The 7751-nt window shown below is 40.7% G+C and overlaps 1 long non-coding RNA gene across 1 annotated transcript; it reads left to right on the top strand.

The window, feature by feature from the left end:
* Positions 1-417: 417 nt before the first annotated feature.
* Positions 418-1625, top strand: LOC109492668. The gene is made up of 2 exons (XR_002146613.3): positions 418-1158; positions 1437-1625. It is a non-coding gene; the product is annotated as an uncharacterized LOC109492668 (long non-coding RNA).
* The last annotated feature ends 6126 nt before the right edge of the window (positions 1626-7751 follow it).

The raw sequence follows: 7751 nt of genomic DNA, 5'->3' as shown, positions 1-7751 counted from the left end.
GTGTCAATCTGTATCTTGTTCCTTTACAGAAGAGCTACTCTTTCTCTCTGGTTGTTTCTCTTTCTCTTCCATGTTCTTTCTTTTACTCTTCATGTGTCAAGGGTTGGACTTTTCATGTCTATTCTGATTGGACCTTTATGCACTCGTTCAATCTGAGATTTTTTTTTTTTTAATTCTGGGAATTTGGAAACATTATATCTACAAATATTTTCTCCTTTCTATTTTTCTCCTTCTCTTGTATTCTTATAGTACAGATATTGATACTTTTATTTCTTTTTTTTAAATTTTCTTTAAAGTTTATTTATTTATTTTTGAGAGAAAGACCAAGAGAGTGAGCAGGTGAGGGGCAGAGAGAGAGGGAGAGAGAATGTCAAGCAGGCTCCAGGCTGTCAGCACGGAGTGCAATGTGGGGTTCAGACTCACAAACCATGAAATCATGACCTGAGCTGAAACCAAGAGTTGGACACTTAACTGACTGAGCCACCCAGGCATCCCAATGCTTTTGTTTCTGTCTTCTAGGTCTGCTTTCACATTTTCATATTTACCCCTTCCTATACCTTCTAGAAAAGTTCCTCTACCTGATGTTTCAGTGTAATCATTCTCGGCCGAGATCCATATTACTACATAACCCATTTATTGAATTACTTACTTCAACCATTATATTTTTCATAGTATTTTGAATTGGTTATTCATGATTTATTATCCTGCTTTAACCCATTTGGGAGATTTTGTCCCTCCTGGGGACATTTGGCAATATATAGAGATGTTTTTGGTCGCCACAGTTCACGGTGGTGCTGCTGGCATCTAACCTGTAGAAGCCAGGGATGCTGCTAAACTTCCCACAATTCACAAGACAGCCCCATCCCACCACAGCAAAGAATTATCTGGCCAAAATGTCAATAGTGCCCAAATAGACAACCCGTGATGTAACCAATATGAACTCCTTTCTTTTGGGGGATATTATTTATTTAAATTTTCATCTGATGCACTTAATCTGTTTTAACTAGTCTAAACTCTTCAGTTTCTCACTTCAATGTGAGTTGCACCTGCTATATCTCATTACTTTTCTCGATTAATTTGTATTTCAGTGGCGCTATAAGCTACCTTGGCTAATATGTATACCCAGAGGGAGAGGCAGAAGCCCAGCATTGGAAAAAGGTGAGAGATGCACCAAAAGGAGGAAAGTCTATAGTGTCACTCTCTGGGCTCCATCACCCCATTTGCCAATTCACACGCGCACATGTGCACACACACACATCCTCAGGATTTTCACAGTTTTTACAGATGTGTCAATTTGGGTGCCATCTCAGGTTGGGTATGATGGGGAGACCAGCCACCAGTGTGAATTTACCATCTTGTTTGGTTCCTAAGTTTAAACTCATACCAGGGGGATCAGGCTGAAAGTTCCAACACTCTAATCACATGGTTTTTTTCAGACCTCATCCTGAGGCTATCCAGGTGTCTTCAACCTCCAGTCATCTCTTCAGCATACAAAAAGACACTTATTACTTAAGAGATTCCATAGATTTTGTGCCTTATGTGCTGGGGGTGGGGGGGACCCACAGAGGCCAAATGGATATTTCTCATTAAGTCACAAATAGTTTTACTATGTCCTTTCCAATGTCCTTTATTGTGTGCCTTTTATTTATTTTTCTTGTCTTATTGCAGTAGCTGGGACTTGCAATATGGTGTTGAATACGAGTGGTTAGGGGAAAGTAGACATGCTTGCTTCATTCCTTATCTTAGGGAGAAAATACCTAGTTTTTTATTATTAAGTATGATGTTCACTGTGAGGTTTTTATAAATGCCCTTTATCAAGTTAAGAACATTTCTGGGTAGTGGTATACTTTGTATCTCGGTTCTTAAAACCTGTGTAACATTGATTAGGCTCAGATCATGTATATGCAGCTTGAGGATAAGCCCAACTTTATAGGACCATTTTATTGATCTCCTTAATCTCCCCAACACTTCTCTTTCTGGTCCTCTAGCTGGAAAAGGGAGTGGGCTTTAATTTTCTGCTCTGCTATGTACTCCCTGAAAATGCAACTACTGTGGAGCCAAGAAGCAAGAGGATATACAGTGAAAACAGTAGTGGGGACGCCCCCTTGCTCTTGGGACCAGAGTTCTCCTCTCAGAGTTTTAGGTGCCTGCCTGGCCTCCACTGTCATCCCACATCCATTGCCACGATGGACCTGCCTATGGACTGGTGTGGGAGAGAATGGAAAAACAAAAACAAAGGAAAGTTTGGATTTCCCTCATTCTTTGTGACCTACAGTGGTCCCCTTTCCTGCCCCTGAAACCACGATAGAGGATTTCTCTCAGAGTTCTGTCTTACACACCTGGTGCACAGTTCTGAATTTCAGCTTGTGTTTGAGTCCAGGCCAGGAGATACCAGAGGAAAAACAAAATGGGAAATGCAGTGATGGTTCAGTTGTAGTTAGAGTTCTGGTTGCCTTCCCCAATCTGCCTCTTACGAATTGCATTCTAGAGTCAATAGATAGCTGTTCCATGCATTCTGTCCAAAGCTTTTACCTGTATTCAGTGAGAAATACAGAGTGAAGCACTTAATTATCACAACCCAGTAATCTTAGCTACATTGGTTGATACGTATTTTAGTTTATATTTTGTCTTATCATTAGAGAGTTTGAACATCTTTTCATATTTTGGCACTGTTTTTATATTACTTTGGGGGATTAAGTTTTATCTTTGTCCCCTAATTTTTAAGTTTTTTCCATCTGTTTAACATATTAGGTCCTTATCTGAGATATGTGTTGCAAATACTTTCTCCCAGTTTGGCCATTGTCTTTGATACTGTTTATATTTTGGGGACCATGCAGAAGTATTTTTTATGATGTCAAACATGTTAACTTATTTAATTGCATCTGGATTTTGAATCATAAATAGACTTTCACCTAAGTTAAAAAAAGATTCACCCATGTTTTCCCCTAGAGCTTATACATTTTCCAATGAGCTCTCTCATTGGTTTGGGACTGAATCTTGAATATGATGTGAGGTATGAGTCTTTTCAAAAGTGTTTGAGAAATCCCACAACTGGAGCACCTGGCTGCCTCAGTCAGTAGAGCATGTGACTCTTGATCTCGGGGTTGAGAGTTTGAGCCCATGTTGGGTGTAGAGATTACTTAAAAATAAGAAAACCTTTTCTAAAAAATCCCACAATCTTCTCAAGTTTGGCAATTCACTAAAAGTATTCATAAGACTCAATTGCAGGTTATTCTCAAGGCTAAAGCATATTATAGCTAAGGATGCAGAGCAAAAGCAACAGGAAGATGTTCATTGGCAGAGTCCAGAGAGGCCAAACACAGGATTTTGCATCTTTCCCATCTAGGCCCACACAGACATGCTTTCTCTCTACCATCAAATTACAGAGACAAATATGGGGCACCTGGATGGCTCAGTCCAACTTCGGCTCAGGTCATGATCTTGTGGTTTGTGACTTCAAGCCCCTGCGTTGGGCTCTGTGCTGACAGTTCAGAGCCTGGAACCTGCTTCAGAATCTGTGACTCCCTCTCTCTCTGCCCCTCCCCCCTTCATGCTCTGCCTTTCTCTGTCTCTCAAAACATAAAGAAATGTAAAAAAAGACTTTAAAAATTTTTCACATGCCTATAACCCCTCAGTGATTTCTCACCTCATTTATAACAATATGCAAATAGTTTCCCTTGGTTCAAATCTCCTGCTTACTTGAAGCCTATGTCTCCAACTTATCTCCCATTCATTTGCCGCACACTGCTTAGGCAACTCTTCCCCTCCACCTCCATTTTCTTACGGTTGACTCCTATTATACCTTCTCCACAGGTCTATCTATTGGTGTGGTAGTTCACACTTAATGCTAGGATATTAATTGTTCTACGGTTGGGGTCAGCAAACTATAGCCCACTGTCTTTCTTTAGAAATAAACTTTTGGGGCGCCTGGGTGGCGCAGTCGGTAGGGCGTCCAACTTAAGCCAGGTCACGATCTCGCGGTCCATGAGTTCGAGCCCCGCGTCAGGCTCTGGGCTGATGGCTCAGAGCCTGGAGCCTGTTTCCGATTCTGTGTCTCCCTCTCTCTCTGCCCCTCCCCCGTTCATGCTCTGTCTCTCTCTGTCCCAAAAATAAATAAACGTTGAAAAAAAAATTAAAAAAAAAAAAAAGAAAGAAACTTTTATTGGCACAAAATCAGAGTTATTTGTTTATATATTATCTATGGCTGTTTCTGTGCTACAGCAACAGAGTTGAGTAGCTACAACAGAGGCTACTCAACTGGCCCATAAAGCCAAACATATTTACTATATAGAACTTTACAGTTGGGGAGCCTGGGTGGCTCAGTTGTTTAAGTGTCTGACTCTTGATTTGTGCTTAGGTCATGATCCCAGGGTTGTGGGATCAAGCCCCACATCGGGCTCCATGCTGAGCATGGGGCCTGCCTGAGATTCTCTCTCTCCCTCTGTCCCTTTCCCCTACTTTTTCTCTCTCTCTAAAACAAACAAACAAAGTTAAATAATTAAATAAATTAAAAATAAATTTAAAGAACTTAAAGGGTGCCTGGGTGGCTCCATTGGTTGAGTGTCGACTTCAGCTCAGGTCATGATCTCTCAGTTCTTGAGTTGGAGCCCTGGGTTGGGCTCTGTGCTGACAGTTCAGAGCCTGGAACCTGCTTCGGATCCTATGTCTCCTTCTCTCTCTGCTCCTCTCCCACTCGGTTGCTTGGATGACTTATACAAGATATGTAAAAGTGTTCATTTTCAACTGTTGGCTAAAGGACTCTCTACCTCTGTGGACCCAAACTGATCTTAAGGAGACTGTTGCTCTGTTTCAGTATCTTCCAGTGGTTTGCCATAGGCTGAGTCCTTTTCTTTCCTCAGTGGCCTTCCTGATAGTAGTCTCAGCCAAGAAGAATGGGTTGCCCTATTGTGCAGGTCTAAATTGGTCTATTGGTCTAAATTAAGCTAAACCAACATTTAGGACTTATCCATATATCCATACCCCTACCCCAAGTGACAAAATTTTGCCTTATATACTTTAAAAGATTTGGTTCTTAGAACTATCATTGGAGACGTTTCGTTAGCGCACACACACACACACACACACACACACACACACAAACTCTTTAATTATTATTTTATTTTGTAAGGGTAGAAAAGGGCTATCTAACATTCTTTAACACATGATAATGATGTGCATCAGACATGTATCTGTGGGTTCATGAAAGCATGTCAGAAAAAAAACTGTGCTTAATCTTACTTAGTCTTTCTTTCTTGGGTTCAGTGTCATTTTACATGAAGGCTTATTATTATTATTCAGGAATTATTTCTATTGTACAATTTTTATGACCTCTTTTTTTGTCTTCCAAGTCTTTAAACATAATTTTGAAAAGAAAAAAAGAATGTATCATTTTCATATTTGCTACTGTACCCTCACTGTTTCTAGCTTTTACACTTAAGTCCATGATCCATTTGTGTGTATGTGTTTTAAGTAGGCTTCACATCCAGCACAGAGCCCAACACAGGGCTTGAACTCACAATCCTGAAATCAGGACCTGAGCTGATGGAGCACCTGGGTGGCTCAGTTAGTTAAGTGTCCCGATCTGGAATTTGGCTCAGGTCATGATCTCACTTCTTGTGAGTTCAAGCCCCATGTCTGGGCACAGAGCTCATTCTCTCTCTCTCTCTCTCTCTCTCTCAAAATAAATAAATAGGGGCACTTGGGTGGCTCAGTCAGTTGGACATCCAACTTTGGCTTAGGTCATTATCTTGCAGTTCGTGAGTTCAAGCCCTCATCAGACTCTCTGCTCTCAGCGCAGAGCGCACTTTGGATCCTCTGTCTCCCTCTCTCTCTGCCTCTCCCCGCTGGCGCTCTCTCTCAAAAGTAAACATTAAAAATTTTAAAATAAGTAAATAAACTTTAAAAAGCTGAGATCAAGGGGCGCCTGGGTGGCTCAGTCAGTTAAGCATCCGACTTTGGCTCAGGTCATGATCTCGTGGTCCATGAGTTTGAGCCCCATATGGAGGTCTGTGCTGACAGATCAAAGCCTGGAGCCTGCTTCAGATTCTGTGTCTTCCTCTCTCTCTGCTCCCTTCCTGCTCATGCTCTGCCTCTCTCTGTCTCTCAAAAATAAATAAACATTAAAAAAATTTTTTAAGCTGAAAAAGTTGGATGCTTAACCAACTGAGCCACCCAGGTGCTCCAAGTCGATCATCATTTCAGCTAACTTTTGTATATGATAAGAGGTAAGGGTCCAACCTCATTCTTTTGCATGTGGCTATCCAATTATCCCAGCACCATTTGTTGAAATCCTTTCCCCTTTGGCTGTTTTGGGAACTTTCTCAAAAACCAATTGACTACAAATGTGAGGGTTTATTTCTGCCTTCTCAGTTCTATTCCATTTGATTTGCGCATCTATCATTACGCTAGTACCACAGTGTTTTTTATTATTGTAGCTTTGTAGTAGGTTTCAAAATTGGGATGTGTGTGTCCTTCAACAATGTTCTTCTCTTTAAAGATTATTTTGCCTAGACCTAGTCAACATTTTGTAACAACAACAAATGAGTATATTCATCCACTGCCTTTAATTAGATTTAGTATAGTTCTTACAAACCTTTATAATGGAACTCTAAGGAGTCTGTTTTAGATGGGGTATTTGGAAAAACAAACAAAAAACACGTTTTAATTTGGTAAGGTGCCATGATGCTAAATACCTTTGGAATCTGACTTTTCAGAGGAATCTAAAGTTTGATTTTCTTTCACAAATACAATTTGTTGTATAACATCAGAAGACATGATCTGTAGGACTTGAGCAGCAGTGCAGAATTTTAGGTCATTAGCCATGTGATCCTTGAAATTAAGACAAAGCTATGAGTTTCAGGAACCCTCACCATGTTAGCAAATCAGCACAAGAAGTAGGGTAAATAATAATATTTACAAATCAAGTCTAGACCTAGATTAGAGTCTATATTTTGGGTCAGAGTTGTATCAGTAATTATTTATATAACATATTCATCTGATGATTTGAAACTGTTTTATTTTTTTTTTAATTTTTTTTCAACGTTTAATTATTTTTGGGACAGAGAGAGACAGAGCATGAACGGGGGAGGAGCAGAGAGAGAGGGGGACACAGAATCGGAAACAGGCTCCAGGCTCTGAGCCATCAGCCCAGAGCCCGACGCGGGGCTCGAACTCACGGACCGCGAGATCGTGACCTGGCTGAAGTCGGACGCTTAACCGACTGCGCCACCCAGGCGCCCCTGAAACTGTTTTAATAATACTTTTTTTGAAATGAATATTGATACCATAAAATCCTTTGTATATTTTTTAAATTTAAGTAATCTCTACATACAACATGGGGCTCGACCCCAAGATCAAGCATCACATGCCCTTCCAACTGAGCCAGCGAGACACCCCAGTCCTTTACTAAAACAAAATTTTTTAATGTTTATTTATTTGTTTTTGAGAGACACAGTGCAAGCAGGGGAAGGGCAGAGAGAGAGGGAGACACAGAATCTGAAGCAGGCTCCAGGATCTGAGCTGTCAGCCAGAGCCCGACACGGGCTCAACTCAAGAACTATGAGATCATGAAGTCAGATGCTTAACTAACTGAACCACCCTGGTGCCCCTGATTTTTTTAAATCTGCTTTTAAAAATTAAAGACTTTGGTGAATTGTTTATTTACAAAGAGTATCAGGAAATCACTGCAAGTCCCAAGGAACATTTAGGGGTTTCTTGATTCCCCAACCAGTCCCACAATATTGGTCATGGAT

This window comes from Felis catus, chromosome D2 (assembly GCF_018350175.1).
Source record: "Felis catus isolate Fca126 chromosome D2, F.catus_Fca126_mat1.0, whole genome shotgun sequence".
NCBI classification, from domain to species: Eukaryota; Metazoa; Chordata; class Mammalia; order Carnivora; family Felidae; genus Felis; species Felis catus.
This window is presented reverse-complemented; position numbering and strand designations above follow the sequence as displayed.